The following is a 23,892-nucleotide window of genomic DNA, read 5'->3' as shown; positions in this document are numbered from 1 at the left end:
TTGAAATTGACCTGTATGTTCACAGAATAGGTTTGTCCAATGTTGTGTTTTTTTTTAATAACCTTTTGCAGGCAGTCTCTGTATATGGCAGGCTCCAGACATGTCTGTAAAGCATGGACTAGACCAGGGGTCTCAAACTCGGCCAGGTAAGTGGGCCGCATATAGCAAAAATGGGAAGTTGATGGGCCGCATTACTTTCAAATTTGATACTATACAAAATTATTGTTAATCAATTAGTTATTTGAACTACTATAACAGTATATTACTAGAATAATAATACTACATTACTATAATAATAGCGCTAGGTTTAAAATTTGAGATATTTCTCCACGTGCTTATTTCAACAATCCAGCTTTCCAGTTTAAGTGTCGCTAAATGCAGTCCGGCGGCTCAGTTAGCACACATGTCAAGATTGGGCAGCCCCTTTTTAGATAGTGCCGCAGTGCCCTCTGTGGATGCTGCCGCAGTGCCCTCTGTAGATAAGGCCGCAGTGCCCTCTGTAGATAAGGCCGCAGTGCCCTCTGTAGATAAGGCCGCAGTGCCCTCTGTAGATAAGGCCGCAGTGCCCTCTGTAGATAAGGCCGCAGTGCCCTCTGTAGATAAGGCCGCAGTGCCCTCTGTAGATAAGGCCGCAGTGCCCTCTGTAGATAAGGCCGCAGTGCCCTCTGTAGATAAGGCCGCAGTGCCCTCTGTAGATAATGCAACACACCCCTAGATAATGCCAGTGTCCACTTCAGATACTGTCACACACCCACTTGTAGATAACGCCCCAGTGCCCTCTGTAGAGGCTGCCCCAGTGCCCTCTGTAGAGGCTGCCCCAGTGCCCTCTGTAGAGGCTGCCCCAGTGCCCTCTGTAGAGGCTGCCCCAGTGATGTTAGGGGCTTGCCCAGAGCTGGAGTCCCAGGCAGAGCGCTAGTAGGCTCTTCCTGGGACTCCAGCTGTGCTCCTGACATCACTGGGACTCCTGCTCTGGGGAAGCCCCCGACATCATTGTCGATGTATGGACAGCGATGTCAGAGGCTTCCCCAGAGTCCCGGAGCAGAGCCGATAATAGCGCTCTGCCCGGGACTCCGCTCTGGGGAAGACCCTGACACACTGTCCATATATGGGCAGCGATGTCAGGGAATTCCACAGAGTCCCGGAGCAGAGCCGACACCAGCGCTCTGCTCGGGACTCCGGCTCTGGGGAAGCCCCAGACATCGCTGTTCATATGTGGACAGCGATGTCAGGGAATTCCAGAGTCTCGGAGCAGAGCCGATACTAGCGGCTCTGTGTCCCGCGGGCCGCGTGCTTGAGACCCCTGGACTAGACTGTTACTCTTGTTAGTCACACAGCCTGATGCTTGCAACATTGCTGCAGAGATGGGGCGACCTGGTTGGTTTGTTTTACCCGCTGTGACTATATGTAAACGATATGGCATAGGTGAGATGCAAACTTGTCCATATCATCTATTAGAAAAATAACAAAGTCCCTGAAAACCCTTTATAAGTTCACACTACCGTTGTCTCCCGTTTACGTCTCTTCCGTCAGAGGAAGAGATCACCGAAAATCCAAATAGAAATCATCGCTTCTGTTTGAATTACCATTGAATTCAATGGTAATTTTTATATATTTTTTTGGTTTCAGTTGGGTTCCGTTTGCCTCCGTTCGCTAGGTTTCCATGTTTTTTTTTCACAGAAGCAAAATTGCAGTCTGCAGCACTTTTGCTTCCGTGAAAAAAAACTGAAACCTAGCGAACGGAGGCAAACGGAATCTAACTGAAACAAAAGAATAACCTTTGAAATCAATGCTTTCCGTTTAGACTTTGTCATCTCTTCCTCTGATGGAAGAAACCTAAATGGGAAAGTCATGAAAGCCTAAAGGCATCCGATAAGTGGTCAGTGCAGCGAACGCCGATCGAGACATCGTTGATCGGCGCTCGTTTGGTCACACAGAGCTATGGATGGGGACGAGCGTTCGTTACTCTGATCGCTCGTCCCCATACGTAATCATGTCAGCAGTGTGTTTCCTTGTTTACACTGGTTGATATGCTGCCGACAACGATAATATTTCACTTTTTTAAAACTATACAATCAGCAGATGATCGAGCGTTTGCTCGTTCATCTGCTGATCGTTCCCCTGTTTACACAGGGAAATTATCGGCAACGAACGTTATATAAACGCTTGTCTGCCCGATGATCGCCCAGTGTAAACCCCCCCCCCCCCTAAGTCATGAAAGCCATTTTCCTTTTTGGATCCACTTCTGGCTTTGGCTCAAAAAGCTGAGCTGAAAACTGCATGAAAACTGTGTGAGAGATCCTTGCCTAATAGTAGTGCAGCACGCACACATTGCAATCTGTGTAAAAAAACAAAACACAATTACTAATAAGAAAAAATTTAATCAAACTGAAAAATGCCTATTGCCAGTGCATAGTGGAGTTTTATTTGGCGGTCATATAGTTCTGACCCTGCTGCCAAGTTTTAGTAATATAATCCCATTCCTGGTGTTATTGGTACTCTGTTGTATCTGCAGCATTTTGACCAGGGGTGCGCGAGTTGTGCCCGAGGGCCACATGCAGCCCGTGATGTTTTGTGCAGGTTTGTCCGTGTCTCAATGGTTCAGAAAGACATGGCTGTTAAAAGACACCTGCATCCTTCTGATGCAGAGGACTGTTCTAGGTGTTGAAAGATACGCCTTTTGTGACAGCTCACATGTATCTACCATGTCAGAGAGAAGTGGTGCCTCTCAACCTCTGAATAATCCCAGAAGTGGAACCCCCACCTATCGGACATTCCATAAATTTCTAAGGCCCCCTGCACACGGCCGTGCCCGTAATCACGGGCCGCGATTATGGGCACGTCCGGCCAACCACGCGCATTTTCAGCCTGTGCTCCCATATAAAGTTTGGGAGCACGGCCCGTAAAAAGCAAAAGAGAAGACATGTCCTATCTTTTGCAGAGGCTATCTACGGCCCCCGACACCTTCTCATAAATAAACGGGAAGGTGACCACAGTCAATAGAAGTGAATGGGGCCGTAATTCCAGCCGTGGTGTGTCACCTGCGAGCCGCCTGCAAACTGCGGGCCGTGCACATGGTCGCGTGCATGAATTTCTATGCAGGTTTTCGGGTGAATTGCAGTCACAAAAATAAGTTTGTGTGCATGGGGCCTAAATGGTGTTCAAATGTGGCAAGTCTTCAGTGGATAAAACCGTGGAAGCTGCATGAAATTACCCGTGTATTTAGGGAGGACTATCTAACCGGTTTTCAGGCGTATTCTGTACTAACACTCCTCCGCTTTTACTCTCCATTTAGCATCACCCAAGATTTTAATAATTATGCTGATTATATTCCTTTAACACTTATTTCTTCATAACTGTTACTGTAACAACAGGACTGTCTTTACATTAAACTAGAAAAAAAAAATCAAGAACATTTTACACATATAAAGGGCAGGACATCACGTATACGCATATAAAGGGCTGGACATGGTATACAATGTAGCGACATTACAGTATGTTTGGATGTATTCTAGACGTATATGCCAAACATATTCAGCAAATGTGGTGTGAGCAGTGTTTTTTAGAATTTCATCTATCAATATGGCGTCTGATGAATATTCATTGTGTACCCCCTTCTTAGAATATACATAATATATCCGTTTCCTCTAGAAGGTGATAGCTAATTGGCCTATTCTGTAAACTCCCATTCACTTCTGTGCAACATACAAACAGGACAGAATAATAATGCCATCAAACCACGGCACTCGGATGAGGTGCTCACGTGGGATTCCACTCCGTAATCAATACTTGGTAAGACCCGGCACTCAAATGATATTTCCACTTGAAATTTATTTTATTTTGTATTGCAATCCACCGACAATGTATGTGACGTTTCAGACCTTTCTCAAACACTGTCAAAAAAAATATCGAAATAATGTATTTTAGCAAACAACGGAGGAACAATTAGAATCTAATGTCTGAATGTTATTCAGAAAATAATAATTTCTATTCTCAATATATAACCACATATTGAATCAGTCTATTACACACTTTTAGGCCCTGTTCACACTGAGTTTTTTTGATGTGGAAACCGTGCCAAAAAACGGCGCCTCCCATTAATTCCTGAAGGAATTTTGAGGCAGATTTTTCCGCCTGCAAAAAACTCAGTATGAACAAGGTCTTATAGTTCAATTCACAGAAAGGGTAGTCAATTGTATCCAGTGCAAAACATTATATTGACCTATGTGCTGAGAAATATAAGAAATATCTAAGAAGGAGCGATACAAGATGTCTCCTGTTTATAACCAAATAAAAATGACAACAGTAGATCTGAAGCTCTATGAGGAGCTCTATGTATTGGTACATTAAGCACAGCAGAAAAAATGAGACCATAACGGATTGCGTGAGATATGTGAAAGTATAGCGCTTGTTCATGTACCCTATTTTATATCGGCGCAAAATGTACCAAATTTATTAAAGGGTGCTCTTAATAAATTTGGCGATCTGCTCAACAGAAATGCAAATCTACGACTGCTATGAGCCAGGTGTAGATTTGCGTCATAATATACGCCCGTTTCTGTCGTAAATTGTGGTAAATCTGTTCCGGTGGAGGGTTATTCCTTTGGCTAAACCCTGGTACTTTTCTCCCCACAGTCAGAAAGTGTTGTGAAAAGTAAAAAGTTGCGAGTTTTAGTGCAACTATGGTGTGGACCAAAATGTACACCTTTTTATGCCTGAAAACTGGCATCAAACTTTGATATATTCCGCTAGGGCTAAGCGATTTTTGCCAAAAAATACAATCTAGAATTTTTTCAACCCTATGGCCGATTTTCGATTTGAATCTCTATTTTCTTAATACTGTTAAATAAACTGAAAAAAAATACCAAGAGATCATTTAAGAAATTATTTTCTTTATATAAATAACTTTTTAACATATATTACTATAATAATTGTATGTAACTTCACAACTTTTAACCTCTGCAAATACTTTATCAGAAGTACTGTTAGAAATTCTTATCAATTAGATATACATTTTTCCATGTTCACCGGCAGGGAACAGGAAAGCAGAGTCTATAATCGATGCGCTGCGTGCACTAACGTCCCTCTCTGCCCGTCACCACCTCAGCCGGTCTCCGACATTGCAGGCGAGAGCAGTGTAAATTGCAGCAGGGCCAGGCAGATCGTGCCGAGCGGGTACTGTGGGGCGAGATTACATTATAGTATCTGAAGTCTGAGCAGGACCCTGTGCAGTTCCGGCCTCACAGTGGGGTTTTAAATGAATGACATTAAGGTCGAATTCACACGACCGTGATTGGACCGTGACAAACGGTCCGTGTGTCAGCCGGAATTTCACTGTACATGTGAACTAATTAATCAAATTAATTTGATTAATTGCCCAGCCCTACATCCCCCCCCCCCCGCCCCCAATGAAATAAAATATGGATGTGTACTGCTATCCACACAGCTAGTCCCATGTGCCACCCACATTCTTCTGTACAGGTACACGGGTCCTCGGTATGAGGGAAAACCCCTTACCACAAGCCTGAGGGGCTTTGTTCATCACAAGTAGAACCCTGGTTGGGAATCGCTGCCTTTTGTTCTGATCGTAGAATGAGGAAGGCAGAGGCTAGATGAGCAGTGACCAATATGGCATCAATTCTCCTTGCTCACACTTACCCAAAAAAAAGTACATGATCTAACGCTCAGAATCAAAGACTAATGTGTAAACCAGGCGTTGTGTAAGTGGCACAACAAATATGAAATGTATTAAAAATCTACTAACATGGCACTCAATAAATATTACTAGCATAAATACAGATCAGCCACATAGTCTAAAGTAGTTGCCAAATACATATTCTCTATAATAATAAACAAAATCCAATAGCGTTAAATATCGGTGATTGTGCAACCAGCAAACTGTAAAGGCTCCTTTATCTGACCTGTAGGCTTGTGACCAGCGCTATCAGTACTTCTAAACGTGTCTAGTAGTCACAATTTAGTATTGAGCAAAATGAATATGACTTGGGTAAAGCCAGAAAAATAGCTCCTGTCCAGATCTGTTTGAGGTAAGTGCCTTAGTGTGCTCCCCAGCTCCATGGACATGTTGCAATCTGTAGGACTCCGTTCTGCTTTATTCCCGGTTTTAATATATTGCTATAATTATTGTACGTAACATCACAACTTTTAACCTTTGCAAATACTTCTATTTTTTTATCAGAAGTACAATTGGAAAAATGTTTATCTAATTGATTATAACTTCTGTGTTCTCCATTAGGGAACAGGTTAACAGAATCTATAATCCATAATTAACTGCGTGCACGAACTTCCCTCTCTGCCCGTCACCACCTCAGCTGGTCTCTGACATTGCAGGCGAGAGCAGTGTAAGTTGCAGATAGCGCAGAGCGGGTACTCTGGGGCGAGATTACATTATAATGTCTGAGCAGGACCCTGTTCTGAAATAAATAAATAAATTTCATTTGTCAGGGTTTTTTTTGTCCCAATCTCCTGAAAACACCACAGTGCCCATGTAGATAGTGACGCAATGTCACTGTAGATAGTGCCCACATATAGTGACACAGTGACCACATATTTCCACCCCCTAATAGTGCCACAATGCCCATGTAGTTCGTGCCCCACCCCTTGTAGGTCGCACCCCCTTCCTTGTAGATAGTGCCACTGTAGCTGCCATTAGGAGCGGAGTCCCCGGCCAGAGGTTGCCGATGGTTTGGCTGGGGATTCAGCTCCTAGTGGGAGCTACAGTGGCGTTATCTACAAGGGAGGGGGGTTTGTGCTGCGATCTGCAAGGGGTGGCTTGTGCTGCGATCTGCAAGGGGTGGCTTGTGCTGCGATCTGCAAGGGGTGGCTTGTGCTGCGATCTGCAAGGGGTGGGTGCGATCTATATCGGGGTGGTATCGCTATATACTAGGAGTGTCCGCCTCCCCGTGGAGCTGCTATTCCGTACTGTATCGTTTTGTTCAGTACAGAACAGCAGTTCCGTGGGGAAGCCGGGACAGAATGGAGTGCAGCTTGTCAGACTGGGCGGACCAGGCAGTGACGAGGCGGCGGGGTCGGAGATTCCTCGCGCAGCGTGACAGCGCCACTAAAGAATTTATTTAAACGATTCTGTTAAAAAACAGAATCGTGAGTGCCTTTGAGGGCGAATGAATCGAATAAATTCAATTAATCACCCAGCCCCAATTCCCAGACTACTCAGTCTCCGAGGCCAGAATGATAATTTGTCGCTCTTCACCTATGATTAATAAAGCAGCACTGACCCACTTTCTATATTGTGCTTGGTAGTGTACCTTGAGTATATACTGTGTACAGCCTCCTTGCGCTCCGTTCCTATATCTTCTGCTTTCTCTCCTTGGGCTTTTGGCATCAGTTCATGCAGGATGTTTCGCTTATAATTCTTCTGCTTCATAACGGAGCATGTGGTTAACGTTATTTCTTTGGATTTAGGACTTGCAAACCGTTCCCAATACAGAAACTTGGCTTCAAACCACTTCCACTATTGTTGCAGGCTGTTCACAAGCACTTTTTGGTTATCGGATATTGATTCTGTGTCCAGACCTGGTGTATTTGGTGTGGTTATAAGTTGCAGATCATAGTTGTCCTGGAAAATCCATTTACAGTTATTTGCACTTATCAGCAGGTTGGGGGCAGAATCACAATTAAAAAGTCAGTCTTTAAAGGGGGTTATCCATGTATTATCCTATCCTTAGGATAGGCAATCAATATTAGATCGGTGGGGGTCCAACTGTCCGCATGGGACAGTGGTGCAATACCTTGCACAGCCATTACAAGAGTAACGGCGCGTGCAAGTACGAATGGAGAGCACTATGTAAACAATGAAGAGGCTGCAGGGCTCGTAGAGTGCCGCGGGCCCTTCAATCAGCTGATCAGTGGGGGTGCCGACAATCGGGCCCCACCAATATAATTTTCATTGTATATCCGAAGTATAGGCCATCAATCTTAATAACCCAGGCAACCCCTTCAATATAAGTATAAAAGTTTCATGTGCTCGTCCAACCTTTTATACGAGGATGGGGAGGCAGATTGTAATCGCTTGAGTGCATTGGGGGTGAAGCCACACGTTGCGTCACTTGTGTGTCCATTTTGCTGTAAAGAAAACTTAATTGAGAAAAAAATTTGATAAATAGTATAATGCAGAAAGACGTTTTCAGATGATATTGATATAGCTATTGTGGTGACATTCTTCACCCCCTATGAATAAAGGTTTTTAGTAATTTTTTCTATACTCTTATTACCCTAGCTATACCTCCAAAACAAGCCTGGTTTTAATCTCCAGATCATACTGTGTTCCCTGAGGGCGCAGTGATGCCTCTGAAACGTTCCAAAAATGAGTGCTCACAACAGACTCTCCATACTACAACCACTCCTAGCATGAAGTATTCCACACCGGCGTGCCATACACTAGTGCTCAGAGGCTGTACTAAATATTTTTCAGCATAGGAAATATACTCCTCCAAGCATTTTTTAGGATTATTTTTAGCCGAGAAGTATAAAATTTGTGGTAATTAAAATTAATGGTAAATATGCAAATGTAGGGTTTATAAATTGCCATTTACAGCATTGCTACTGCCTGTGGGTGATAAACTGGAAGGATTTTTACCACTACAATCTTGTTATAAAGACATATGGACTATTTAGATCGCGCTCAATGTAGAAATCCTTATAATTGATCAAATATGCTTAACCCCTTCCCTCTTTGGCCGCTTTTGACCTTCCTGACAGAGCCTCATTTTTCAAATCTGACATGTTTTACTTTATGTGGTAATAACTCCGGAATGCTTTTACCTATCCAAGCGATTCTGAGATTGTTTTCTCGTGACACATTGGACTTTATGTTACTGGCAAAATTTGCCCGATACATTCAGTATTTAATTGTGAAAAACACCAAAATTTAGCGAAAAATTGCAAAAATTAGCATTTTTCTCAATTTAAATGTATCTGCTTGTAAGACAGGCAGTTATACCACACAAAAATGTTGCTAACTAATATCCCCCATATGTCTACTTTAGATTGGCATCGTTTTTTGATCATCATTTTATTTTTCTAGGACGTTACAAGGCTTAGAACTTTAGCAGCAATTTCTCACATTTAAGAAAATTTCAAAATGCTATTTTTACAGGGGCCAGTTCAGTTGTGAAGTGGCTTTGAGGTCCTTAGATATTAGAAACCCCCAATAAGTAACCCCATTTTAAAAACTGCACCCCTCAAAGTATTCAAAACAGCATTTAGAAAGTTTCTTAACCCTTTAGACATTACGCAGGAATTAAGGCAAAGTAGAGGTGAAATTTACAAAGTTCATTATTTTTTCCCAGAAATTCATTTTGAATCCATTTTTTTTGTACCACAGAATGTTTTACCCAAGAAATGCAACTCAATATTTATTGCCCAGGTTCTGCAGTTTTAGGAAATACCCCACATGTGGCCCTGGTGTGCTACTGGACTGAAGCACCGGCCTCAGAAGCAAAGGAGCACCTGGTGGATTTTGGGCCTCCTTTTTATTAGAATATATTTTAGACACCATGTCAGCTTTGAACAGGTCTAGTGGAACTAAAACAATGGAAACCCCCCAAAAGTGACCCCATTTGGGAAACTACACCCCTCGAGGAATTTATCTAGGGGTGTAGCAAGCACTTTGACCGGCCAGTTTTTTTGCAAAAATTTTTGGAACTAGGCCATGAAAATGAAAATCTAAATTTTTTCAAATAAAATGTAGGTTTAGCTAATTTTTTTTTCATTTCCAAGAGAACTAAAGTAGAGCAATTTCTCCTGAGTAAAACAATACCCCACATGTGGTAATAAACGGTTGTTTGGACACACGGCAGGGCTTAGAAGTGAAAGAGCGCCATTTGGCTCTTGGAGCTCAAATTTAGCAGGAATGGTTTGCGGAGGCCATGTCACATTTGCAAAGCCCCTGAGGGGACAAAACAGTGGAAACCCCAGTGACCCCATTTTGGAAACTACACCCCATGAGTAAATTATCTAGGGGTACAGTGAGCAGTTTGACCCCACAGGTGTTTTACAGAACTTATTGTAAATAGGCCGTAAAAATGGAAATCTACATTTTTTTCAAAGAAAATGTAGGTTTAGGTATTTTTTTTCATTTCCACAAGGACTGAAGGAGAAAAAGCACTGCAACATTTGTAAAGCAACTTCTCCCGAGTAAAACAATACCCCACATGTGGTCATAAACGGCTGTTTGGACACACGGTATGGCTCAGAATGGAACTAGCACCATTTGGATTTTGGAATGGTTTCTGGGTGTCATGTCATATTTGCTGAGCCCCTGTAGTACTAGTACAGTGGAAACACCCCAAAAGTGACTCCATTTTGGGAACTGCACCCCCTGAGGAATCATCTAGGGGTATAGTGAAAATTTTGATTCCAAAGGTTTTTTGCTGAATTTATTAGAATTAAGCCATGAAAATGAAAAATAATTTTTTTTTCCAACAAGATGTAGTTTTAGATACACATTTTTCATTTTTACAAGGAATAGAGAAGAAAAAGCACCCCAACATTTGTAAAGTAATTTCTCCCGAGTACGGTAACACCCCATATGTGGTTATAATCAGCTGTTTACGTATATGGGAGCGTTCAGAAGAAAAGGAGCGGTATTTATCTTTTGGAGCGTAGATTTTTCTGGAATGGTTTGCGGACAGCATGTTGCATTTGCAAAACCACTGATGTACCAAACAAAAGTGACCCCGTTTTAGAAACTACACCCCTAAAGGCATTTATCAAGGGGTGTAGTGAGAATTTAGACTCCACAGGTGTTTTTCAGAAATGAATACGCAGTGGATGGTGCAAAGTGAAAATTGCAATTTTTCCACTGATCTGCCTATTCACCGCACAATATGTTGTGTCCCTAGAGAATCTTACCCCATAAATTGTTAAGCGGGTTCTCCCGGGTATGGTAATGCCTTACTTGTGGCCATAAATAGCTGTTTGGGCACACTGTAGGGCTAAGAAGGGAAAGACTGCCATTTTGAGTATGGATTTTGCTTGGTAATAGTTCTGTTTGGGGTTTTGCTGGTATTTCAGTTAATAATGTGGGGGCATATGTAATCTGTGCGGAGTACATCAGGGCATAATAAGAGGGTATAATAATGGGGTAAATAATACAATTATCCATAGATGTGTGTTACGCTGTGAAGCGATCCGTTATGCGCAGGCCGGTGTCACACTGATAAACGGTTTTCTTTCTTATCCCTCTTGTGTAACGCTCTGCACCTTTTGGGGACTTTTTCTCCTTCGTAGTTTGGGAAATATTACTGGGAAAGTTTTGCGCTGGTATAATACGGGCGCCCTCGCTTCCAGCAGATGTGCCATGTCCCTTCCCTTTCCTAGTTCCTAAATACTAGGGCCCTGAAACTGAAGGAATGTTCCCCTCCAGCCTGCACATTGAGATGTTTTTCATCACCGCATTACTAGTGCCGTAACTTTTTTATTTTTCAGTTGATTGAGCGGTGTACGGGCTTGTTTTTTTGCGAGACGGGCTGTAGATTTTATTGGTACCATTTTGGAACACATATGACTTTTTGATCACTTTTTATTTCATTTTTTGGTCAAGGAAATTACCAAAAACAAGCAATTCTGGAATCGTTTTTTATTGGTTTTTTTATCGGCATCCACAGTGCGCCCTAAATTACATGTTAGCTTTATTCTGCGGGTCGATACGATTACGGCGATACCAAATTTATATTGTTTTTTTTATGTATTGCAGCTTTTGCACAATAAAATCACTTTTTTTATAAAATCATGTGTTTTCTGTGTCGCCATATTCTAAGACCCATAACTTTTTTATTTTTGCGTGCACAAAGCGGTGTCAGGGATTATTTTTTGCAGGACGGATTGTCGTTTTTATTAGTACTATTTTGGAGTAAATGTGACTCTTTGATCACTTTTTATAGCATTTTTTAGAAGGAGATGTGACCTAAAAACAAAGATTCTGGCGCTGTTTTTCATGTTTTGTTTTTTTTTACCGCGTTCACCGTGCGGGATAAATTACATAATAGTTTTGTAGTTTGGGTCGTTACGGACGCGGCGATACCAATTATGTAGTTTTTTATTTTTACGGTTTTTCCCATAATAAAAGACTTACTATGGGAAAAAAGTCAGTTTAGCTTTATTTTTATTTGAAATGTGTGTGTTTTTATTGTTTTACCACATTTTTATTGACTTTTTTTTTTACTTTTTTTACTTGTCCCACTAGGGGACATGAGGGCCTGATGCCCTGATCGCTACTCTAATACACTGCACTACATACGTAGTGCAGTGTATTAGCGCTGTCAGTTATTCACTGACAGCAAGCCTATGAGGACACGCCGCAGGTGGGTCCTCATCGGCTCCCGTACAAGGCAGACTCGGACGCCATTTTCTGGCGTCCGATTGCCACAGCAACCCAGCGATTGCATCACTGGGTTGCCGATCGGGTGAAAAACCTCTATTGAGCGCAGCATCTGAGGGGTTAATCTGCCGGATCAGAGAATAGTTCCGGTCCTGGCAGTTACAGGAGGGTGCCAGCTGTATAATACAGCTGTCACCCCGCGGTGATGGTGCCGGCTCTGCTTCTGAGCCCGCACCATCACTGCGCCGTACATATACGGCGCTTTGCGGGAAGCACCTCCCGACAGCGCCGTATATATACGGCGGATGTCGGGAAGGGGTTAAAATGAAAAAGCATTATATGCCACTAAACCTCTTACTAGATGTATTACATTAACCCCTTCCCCTTGCTTGCATTCTGGGCCCTAATAACCAAGCCATTTTTTACGCTTTTCCATAGTCTCATTCCAAGAGTTGTACTTTTTAATAGCACCATTTTGGGGTACATATCATTTATTCATTAACTTTTATGAACTTTTTTTTGGGGGGGGGGGGGATAGAAGAAAACCTGAAATTTCGCCACGCTTTTTTTTTGCATCCTAAATCTACGTAGTTTACCGTGTGGTATAAATAACACACTAACTTTATTCAACGGGTTGTTACGATTGCAAAGATACCAAATTTGTATAGATTTTGTATGTTTTACTACTTCTTTTTTAAAAAAAAGTTTTTACTGTGTAAGTTATTTGTTTTTGTGTCTACATATTTGAAGAGCCAGAACTTTTTTTTTTATTGTTCCGCTGATGCAGTTGTATGAGGGCTTTTTTTTTTTTTGCGGGACGACTTGTAGTTTTTATTGTTACCCTTTTGGAGTAGATGTCAGGATTAACAGAAAACCGCAATTTTTCCATTGTTTTTTTTTTTTTTAAACATATTTTTATTGAATTTTTTCACCACAAAAAAAACACAAATCATACAGTAATGCATTGCCATAATAATAAACATTAAAAAAAATGTATAAATGAACATGTGATAGTGAATGCTTCCCAGCAAACTAGGTTTGATCTTGGAAGTTATTCCCCATGGGCTATCAGCCCTCCTTCATCTCCTCTATCTCCTCTATCCTTCCCTTCCTTTAACCCCACATGTCGGGTATTCCTGTAAACATTGTTACATAACTTTGCATATCTGCCTAACTTACATAACTAAACAATACACAGAACAAATAAGAAATTGGAGCATACATAACAATTGGAGCTTCGTGAAGCAGTTCACTAACTCAGGCAGCTAGTCCGCAAGAATAAAGAAATCCCAGTGGATATATATGCTTTACTCCCGTGATATTTTCAGTGCCCCTAAAGTGCCCTTAAGATCTTCAATCAAGTACCATGACGTTCCCGTAAACGGATCTATGATGTCCCTTCGTTCTTCACTGGTGAAATATTTTGTGAGGAAAAGCTTCCATTTCTCAAAGAATTTTTTGCTCTGCGTGTCTTTATTCTGTAATATACCAATGCGGTCTAGATAAAACAGTTTCCTCAACCCCTGGACCACCATGTTCTGAGTCGGTACTTCAGCTACCAGCCAGTTTTGGAGTATGCACCTCTTTGCCACTATCAGTGTGGCATGGGCCATGGGAGCTAAATGTGTCGTTTCTGTCTCTTCTAATTCTCCATCATGTTGTATATGGAATAAGACCTCCATTGGCCCTAAATTCCCATGGAACCTGCCCACCTGCTGCAATAAGGATGTTATCTCCCCCCAGAATGGCTGAATATGTGCACACGCCCAAAGGCCATGATACATGTCTGTCTTTGAGATATTACATCTAGGGCATGACGTTTTCCTATCTGGTTGTGAGGCGGAGGGGGCCAGGGTAAATGCATATATTGCTTGGTGAATGATCTTCAAATGAGTTTCCCTCCAGTTTTCGTTGTGCACGTGTGCCCTGAAATCCACCAGCCCTTTTTCAATATGCTTTTCAATGCCTGGTAAATTAAACAGTTTTTCCCATCTCCCAAAGGCCTGCCCCGGGGACATCTTCACTAGTGTTGGTCTGAGTGTACTATATAATTGGGAAATGGAGTGTCTGTGATTGTCCGTGAACCATGAATCAAACAGGTTGGGGGGGACCTCATCCGCTACATCCGCTAGTTTAGTTTTACAGTGATTAACTATTTGTAAGTACTGTAAGTGCTGATGCCGAACAAAAACATATTTATTCTGGAGCTCCTGCAAGGTTAACCACCTCTTATCCTGCGCGTGGAACATATCCCCCAGAGTCGCTACCCCTTTCTCCCTCCATTCTGACATTAGCTTGTTAGATCTTCCTGCTGCAAACTCTGGGTGCTGCCATAAGGGCATATGTTTTGAAATGCGATAAGAGAGGTTATAGTGTTTGCGCAATACCTTCCAGGCAATGATGGTATCTCGTAACAGAGATGATTTCTTGACGATCTTTGGGAGACAAGTGAACGTTGTGTGTACCAGGGCCATGAGATCCCAAGGTTTTGCTAGCTGTCTCTCCAGTCTAGTATTGGAGTGGAACTCTGTGTTGTGTTTCCAATCTAGCAGATGTCTACTCAAGCAGGCCAGGTTATAACCCCGAATGTTAGGGAAATTGACCCCTCCTTCCGCCTTCCTCATCATGAGTTTCGTGAGCGCTATTCTTGGTTTCTCCCCCCCCCCATATGAATTTGGTAAATGATGAGTTGAGTGTATTGATATCTGAGTGCTTGACCAGAAGTGGGATAGTCTGGAGCGGGTAGAGTAATTTCGCAAATCCTGACATTTTGACCAAACAGCTCCTTCCCATCAGTGATAGAGGTAGACTGTGCCATCTCAGAAGATCTGCTTGGATATCTTGTATAAGGGGGGGATAATTTAGATCATACAGCGAGTTGGGTGCCCGACCCACTTTAATACCCAGATAAGTAATGTTTGACTTAGCCATCTCAACATCCAGGGAGGCTAGGGACCGCCTATATGCTGGGTCCTGCGTTCCCAAATCTAATAACTGGCATTTTAACGTGTTAACTTTGTACCCTGAGTAGCTCCCAAAGTCGTTCAATGCCTGGAAGATACGCGGAACATCTTTAAGGGGGTCTGCGAGAAATAACAAGATGTCATCTGCAAACAACGTTTCCTTGACCTCCATCTCCCCCACCCTTATGCCCGTATATAAATTGGATGACGCCAGATAACGTGCCAGCGGCTCCAAAGCCAGATTGAACAGCAGTGGCGATAGCGGGCACCCCTGTCTTGTACCTTTACATAGACTGAATGGTTTAGACAGAAAGCCTGGTGTGGAGATTCTAGCCTTAGGGTCTTTGTATATGTGGTGTAATAATATCCTGAATGTCCCCGTTATTTCCATCTTATCCAGGACCGCATCCAACCAATTCCAACGGACATTGTCAAAAGCTTTCTCCGCGTCAAGTAAAAGTAAAGCCGAATGTTCCCCCGGAAATGGGTTATGCTGTACTCTATCTAGCACTGCCAGAACCGTCCTAATGTTGGTGACCGCCGACCTACCTTTAATAAAACCTACTTGTTCTGGGGCTATGAGGAACGGCATTATATTCGCTAACCTATCAGCTATGATTTTGGAAAGGAGTTTAGCGTCCACGTTTATGAGCGATATGGGTCTGTATGATCCTGGTAGTAGGGGGTCCTTTCCAGGTTTAAGCAATAATTTCACATAAGATGTATCTGCTGATGGTGGTAACCCCTCCTCTCCCAGAGCATTGTTAAACAAGGAGACCAAAGTCTCCGTAATCTGTTCCCGCATTACTTTAAAAAATTCGCCGGTCAGCCCATCTGGACCAGGCGCCTTACTATTTTTAAGGTTTCTTATTGCCTCATCCACCTCCCCCCTTGTGACCCTGGCATTTAGAAGTTGCAACTGTTCCGCGGAGATGACCGGTAAAGTGACCTTGTCTAACAGTGTGTCTGTCAGCGGAAGGGAAGATGTATCAGAGTACAGCTCCTCATAAAATTTAGCCAAGATGGAATTAATACTAGTTGGATCGCATGTTTCTCGCCCATTATGATCCCTTAATTTCGCTATGTGCTGCACTGAGCGCTTTCCTCGAGCCATATTGGCTAAAAGTTTACCCGCCTTACTTCCGAACTTATGTAAAGTAGCTTCAAAGTCTCGAGTATATATTGTTTCTTTCTGAGCTGCCCACTCGTCAAAAGAGTGTTTTGCCTGAATCCAGGCCTGTCTGGCATCTAATGTAGGGTGTGCCAAATATGCTGTATAGGTTGCCCTCAGTGCAGCACTAGAAGCATTAAATTTTTGTGTTATTTCCCGTTTTTTGCTGGCAGTATACGCCATTATCCTCCCCCTCAGCACTGCCTTGGCCGTATCCCAGTACAGTGAGGGGTCATCTCTGTGTTCTGAATTCGTCGACGTGTATTCTAACCACCACCCTCTTAGCTGTCTCACAAAGGTGTCATCAGTTGCTAAATGAGCCGGGAATCTCCATATGAAGTCTGATCCTCTGGGATATATTTCCTGAAAATCTACTCGTACCGGGGCGTGATCTGAGATCACTAGGTCCCCTATCTCAGCGGCCCTCAGCCTCGGTTGTAGTGTTGGGGATATTAAGAGGTAGTCAATCCTGGACCAGGACTGTTGAGCGTGGGAGTAATGTGTAAATTCCCGGGCATCCGGGTTACCCCTTCTCCAGGGATCTATTAAGTGTATTCTTTCCATCAGAGGTCCCAACACTCGGTCCTGTTTTCTGGGAGCCCCTGTTGGAATGGATCCCGTGCTTTGTGAACTGTGTGTGCGTCTATCCTCCTTGTGATCAGAAACTGAATTAAAGTCACCTCCCACTATTTTGTGCTGGACATTATCTGACATAAGGGCCCTTTCCAAACCATTGAAAAACTCAATATTATCACTATTAGGTCCATACACATTATAAATGCTTAATACCCCACATGGTGTGCTTAGAGTAATATGGAGCAGTCGCCCTTCCTTATCTGCATCAGTATGAATTACCTCATGTACCAGGTTTCTATTTATTAAAATAAGTACCCCCGCTTTACGGCCACAAGCTGAAGAGCCGTATACTTGGCCCACCCACAACTTTTTCATGCGGTGGAAGTCGCTCTCCTCCAAATGTGTCTCCTGAAGAAGAGCGATGTCCGTATGGAGTTTTTTTAAGTGACGGAGTACCATCATTCTCTTGTTAGGGGACCTAAGCCCCTTTACATTCCACGAGGTCAGCTGCATAAAGTGGGCGTTCCGAAAAGGTTCACAATTGACTGGTCATAAATATCTAATTCTAGGCAAGCGTGCTTTGCTGCCTTGGTAGCCGCCCGGCGGCGTCTGCTCCAGATTGCTCCCAACATTACAATAACAACATTTACATTCGGTGCCAGAGAATTGGCACAACCTTTAACAACAAAATGCCCATCCAGGAATGTCACCAGCATTTCCTGTGAGACAAACTTTAAATTGGCATACATAACTTCACTTTTTTCTGGTCTGTGACCCCTCCCCCCCTCCCCTTCCCGCCATCTTTTCGTGATATATTGGAACTTCACATTTTAATTTTTAAAGTATCAAAATAAGTTGGGCTTCCTATACAACACGGGTACAAGTGCTTATGCCTATTATAGCAGGAATTTTGTCGGCATAATATCCCACCAGAACCAATTGCCACATTAATATATAAGGCACAATCAAATGCGCTCATGGAGCCTCTATGCGATACTTATCAGTCCGGGATGGTTGCAAGCCGGTTTTCTGAGCGTTGTCGATGTGGCATCTTCGACGATTCTGCCCGTTGTTGCTTGGGTGAGGAAGTGGAATTGCGGGCGATATCTGACCATGTACAGTCCCTCGATGAAGAAACTGGTGTACGGGGACCTTCACCTCCTGTATCTTGACTCGCCGTCTCCTCTCCCGATTGTCTAGGGCCCCGAAGTCCAGGGATCTTGTCTACATATAATGCCGCCTCCTCAGGATTGTGGAATACCTTGGTGGCGCCATCCGTCTGCATGATCCTCAAAGTGGCCGGATACTGTAGCTGAAATTTAATTTTGCGTTTGTAGAGGGAGGTGCAAACCCCTCCAAATGCTCTCCGCCGCCTTGTGACTTCTGCCGAATAATCTGCAAACAGGATGACTTTTGCCCCCCTTATATGCAAAGGGGTATTACGGTTCCTGAAAGTGCGCAAAAGTTCCTCTTTGTCATTGTAATCCAAGTACCGGATGATCACCTGGCGCGGTCTGCTTTGCGGCTCTCCTTTGGCGTTGGCGCTCGGACCAGGGGGGCCCACTCTGTGTGCCCTTTCCACTCTGCAAGATCTGGTCAGACCTAGCGCTTCTGGTAACTCCGTCTCGCAGATGCCCTGGAGGAGCTGCGGTCTAATATGCTCAGGCAGTCCCACTATCCTTAAATTGTTTCTTCTGGACTGATTCTCAAGATCTTCTAAGCGGTCTCTGAGTTTTGTGTTATCTCGCATTAGGTCTCTAATGCAGGTATGTGCCCCTGCTGATTCATCCTCCATGAGACCAACCCGCTGCTCCAATTCATCTAGTCGATTGCCATGAGATGTCACCTCATTTTGGAGTTTTTGGAGCGTTGTTGTGACTGTGGCTATTAAGGATTCTCTGATGTCGGGGGCCAGTTGGGTAGCTACCTCAATTGCCAGCTTCCGATAATCAATCTGTGAGTCAGTCATTACCGACGGCGATAGCATTTCCCTCTGAATTTCTGGGCTCTGAGACCGGCTCTGTGAAAGTGGTGGCTGCAGCGGCGCCGCCATCTTGGATGGCCCCTCACCTCGTGTGCTGTGCTCGGCCGGACAGGAGATCTCTCTGCTGCCGCTCCGGAGGAGATATCTCTCCATAAACCTCCCGATTCTTGTCCCCCACCTCTCCTCCTAATGCCTGGGTGTTTATATCCTGCGGGTGTGTGGCGTAGATGGGTTAGGGGATCAGGGCTTCAGGAGCTCATGCAGCTCCGTCCTCACATCCCAGCGCCGGAACCGGAAGTTTCCATTGTTTTTTTATTTTATTTTTTACGACTTTCACCGTGCGGGCTAAATAATGTAATAGCTTTATAGTCCGGATCGTTACGGTCGCGGCGATACCAAATATGTGTAACTTTTTTGCTTTATTGTGTGTTTTTTTTTTTGTTTTTTTTTTTAATAGTAAAGCATTTTGTAATGGGAAAAAGTGGGTTTTTCATTTTTTTTTATTTTTTTTTTTATTAACTTTATTCAACTTTTTTTACTTTTTTACTAGTCCCACTAGGGGACTTTAATATTCGATCATCCGATCGCTTTTATAATACACTGCAATACTTTTGTATTGCAGTGTATTACTGCCTGTCTGTTTAAAACGGACAGGCATCTGCTAGGACATGCCTCCGGCATGACCTAGCAGGCATTTACTACGGGCAGACCTGGGGGCCTTTATTAGGCCCCCGGCTGCCATCGGAGACACAGACACACGGCGATCTCATCGCCGGGTGTCAGTGGGATGAGAGGGAGCTCCCTCCCTCTTTCCAAAACCACTCAGATGCCGCTCACGCTATTGAGCACCGCATCTGAGGGGTTAAACAGATGACATCGATACTAATATCGATCTCACGTTTGAGCAGGGATGCCCCCAGCTACCTCTGGCAGCTGAGAGCAGGGACATTTATCAGCTCCCTGCTCTGTTTACTTTTTTCTGTTGCAGCGTCGTGAAACGGCTATTGCATCAGAATAAACCCCACTAATGACCGCCGTGAAAAGGCTTATCGGCGGTCATTAAGGGGTTAATAATAATTTAAAAAAAAAAGGTGGGAACTGAACGCGTTATCCCTTTAACCCCTTCCCGCCCAATCACGTACAGTTACGAGATGTGCGCTAATGTGTTGCCGGTGGTTGCTATGGCAACCAGAGGCCTAACGATGACCTCCTGGACTGGCAAGTACGGAAACCTTTTAAGCACCGCCCGGAGGCGGGGCCTGAAAGGTTTACCATCAGGGCCAAGAAGATGGCGCAGGCTCAGAACCTGAGCCTGGGCCATCATCCGCGGGTGTCAGCTGATATCTCGCTCTAACGGCCACGACCGGAGCTAGCCTCCGATCTGCCCAATTAACCCCTTAGATGCAGCGATCAAAAGCGATCGCTGCATCTAGGTAGTTAGATCCCACCCGATGGTAGCTATGCCAATGATCGGCACCCGCGGTGTTGCCGATGGCTGCTATGGCAACCGGAGGCCTAGCAATGGCCTCGTGGTCGGCCTAGTACGGAAGCCTATTTGGCCCTGCCCGCAGGCTAAGCCTAATAGGCCTGCTGTCAGTGAATAACTGACTGCTCTAATACACTGCACTATGTAGGTAGTGCAGTGTATTAGAATAGCGATCAGGAGTCCCTCTGCAGGCCTTACCGTGGTTGGGTAGACATACTCCCTTGGCCGCGCGGTCACACCCGACGATCGGGCCCACCCTGGCAGTTGCGGCACGGCTCTTTCCTAGAACAGAGATCTCCCTGTCCCCCTTCCCTCTGTACCCGATTTTGGGCAACCCTGCATTTCAACCATGGAGGTCCTTTCCTGCTTTGGTTCAGGGCAGGTAAGGGACTTGCTGTACACTTTTTGCAGGAGGAGAGGTGGATGTCGGGCGCGCAGTTACAGTCTCTGTCGGACCCTGTCCCCTTTTCTACATGGCAGGTTACCCAGCTACGACATTATCTGGCGGGCGGCGTACTCGCGTGAGGGCTCCCCATTTGAACTTTTATGCACGGGCACGGTGCGCAATTCACTGTCTAAACTACGCTCTTCTGATCTCGCCCTCCAATCTGCCTACCCCATCTTACCTGCTTAGTTGGGAAAGGGATTTGGGTCTATCATTTACTCCCGAACAAAAGGAGCGCCTGTTTACCATGACACATAAATCCTCAATGGCCAGTAGATATCAGGAGGCAGGGTTCAAGATTCTGTCTCGTTGGTATAGGGTGCCTTCCAGGTTGCATGCAATGATTCCGGTTTCGCCTCTGTGCTGGAGATGTGGTGACCATGTGGGTACGATCTTGCATATTTTTTGTGACTGCCCACTCCTGACTGATTTCTGGTCCGAGGTGTGGCGCATTTCCTCGAAATTCACAGATTTCCCCCTCCCGAGGTAGCCAGACCTTTTCCTGCTCCATCTGTGTGCGATACCGTTGTCCATGTATAGGCGCTCAGTTGTTCGCCACTTGGTGAATGCGGCTAGATCATGTGTTCCCGTGCTGTGGAGACAATCCTGTCCCCCGTCGGTGGGCATGTGGTGTGGCAAGATCCAGGAGATTATGAGAATGGAGGACCTCACAGCATCAATGACAGGGTCCCATGCAGCCTTCCTCAGAACTTGGCGTGAATGGATCCGTTTTCAATCCTCTGTGGAATACAAGGCCATCATGGCCTCTTGACTTCTTCCCTAGGCCCAATTATGTTAGGTTCGTTCCTCTCCCTCTCTCCCCTTCTGTCCCCGCTTTTCTTTCTTTCTTTCTTTCTTTCTTTCTTTCTTTCTTTCTTTCTTTCTTTCTTTCTTTCTTTCTTTCTTTCTTTCTTTCTTTCTTTCTTTCTTTCTTTCTTTCTTTCTTTCTTTCTTTCTTTCTTCTGTATCTCTGCTCGACTAAGGAGTATTATGCACCGCTGTGGGTTCAGGGTGCATATCTGCATTTCTTCCAATAATATTCTGAGCGGTACACTGCCTTCCATTGTAATTTTATGCACTTTTGTTATGCAAGTTACTGGCCTGTGGCCGATGTCAATACCGACTTGGTGTGTACTGCGTATATTGTCTGTTTTTTCTTTATGCTTTTAAAAAAAAAAAAGAATAGCGATCAGGGCTTCATGCCTTCAAGTCCCCTAGTAGGACAAAAAAAGTTTCAAAAGTTAATAAAAATGTAAAGTTTAAAAAACAAACACTGCCTTTTTCCCCATAAGTCTTTTATTATAGGCAAAAACTGAAAACATTAAAAAAAAGTACACATATATTTGGTATTGCAGTATCCCAAAACATGGAATAAAAAGTGATCAAAATGTTGCATGGTCCCAAAATTGTACCAAAAAAAACCTACAGCCCTTCCCACAAAAAACAAGCCCTCCCACAGCTCTTTTCGCAGAAAAATAAAAAACATATGACTCTCAGATTATGGTGATACAAAAAATAAATGAGCTTTAAAAAAAAAAGAAGGCTTTATTGTGCAGATGCTGTAAAATATATATAAAAAACTATTTAAATATGGTATTCCTGTAATCGTATCGACCCGCAGAATAAAGTAAATGTCATTTATAGCCATAAAAAAAACTGTCAGAATTGCTGGTTTTTGGTCACCTTGCTTGCCAAAAAATCGCATGTAACCCAAAATGGTACCAATGAAAACTACAGATTGTCCCGCAACAAATAAGCCCTCACACAAAATGTGCAGAGCGTTCCAAAAGCAGATTTGGCACCGTTTATCAGTCCGTTGCTGGCCACACATCTGCGGATAATTATTTATTTACCACATTATTATACCCTCTTATTATGCCCTGATGTATTCCGCACATATAACATATGCCCCCACATTATAAACTAAATAAAAGCAAAACCCCAAACGGAACAACTACCAAGCAAAATCTGCGCTCCAAATGGCGCTCCCTCCATTCTGAGCCGTACAGTGTGCCCAAACAGCAGTTTACTTCCACATATATGGCAACGCCATACCCGGGAGAACCCGCTTAACAGTTTGAGATATTTGTCTGCAGTGGCACGAACTGAGCACCACATATTGGCACTAAAATGGCATGTCAGTGGAAAATTGCAATTTTCACTTTGCACCATCCGCTGAGCGTTCATTTCTAATAAATAAAAACCTTGTGGGGTCAAAATGCTCACTACACCACTTCAAAAATGCCTTGAGGGGTGCAGTTTCCGAAATGGAGGTCACTAGTTGGGGTTGTTTTACTATTTGACCTCCGAGGCCTGCAATTGTGGGTCAATTCTGTGAAAATCACTAAAATAGACCTCAAATGGGCATGGTGCTCTACAATTCGGAACCGTGTCGTATGTCTAGGCAAATGATAAATGCCTTGAGGGGTGTAGTTTCCAAAATGGGGTCACTTCTCAGGGGTTTCTACTGTAATCTGCGCTCTAAAAGCTAAATGGCGCTGCTTCTATTTTGAGCTCTGACATGTGCCCAAACAGCAGTTTAGGGCCACAGATGGGGTATTGCCATACTCGGGAGAAATTGAATAGCAAATTGTGTGGTGTTTTTTCTTGCATTACCCCTCGTGAAAATAAAAAATTGGTAGCTAAAACTACATATTTCTTTTTTTTTTTTTCATTTTCACTGCCTAATTCTAATAAAATCTAACACACCTGTGGGGTCAAAATGCTCACTACACCCCTAGATGAATGCCCTGAGAGGGGTAGTTTCCAAAATGGGGTCACTTCTCAGGGGTTTCTACTGTACTGGTACCTCTGGGGCTCTGCAAATGCGACATGGTGCCTAAAAACCAATCAAGCAAAGTCTGTATGCCAAGTAGCGCTCCTACCATTCTGAGCCCTGCCGTGTGTCC

The 23,892-nt window shown here is 43.8% G+C and overlaps 1 protein-coding gene across 3 annotated transcripts in view; it reads left to right on the top strand.

Annotated features, from left to right (window-relative positions):
- Nucleotides 1-23,892, top strand: part of TXLNG (taxilin gamma) — a 43,355-nt gene that overhangs the window by 7,408 nt on the left and 12,055 nt on the right. The gene's annotated exons all lie outside the window — the stretch shown is intronic.

This window comes from Rhinoderma darwinii, chromosome 2 (genome assembly GCF_050947455.1).
Source record: "Rhinoderma darwinii isolate aRhiDar2 chromosome 2, aRhiDar2.hap1, whole genome shotgun sequence".
Taxonomy (NCBI): domain Eukaryota; kingdom Metazoa; phylum Chordata; class Amphibia; order Anura; family Rhinodermatidae; genus Rhinoderma; species Rhinoderma darwinii.
Note: the sequence above shows the minus strand (reverse complement) of the source record. Positions and strands in the feature narration are given on the sequence as shown.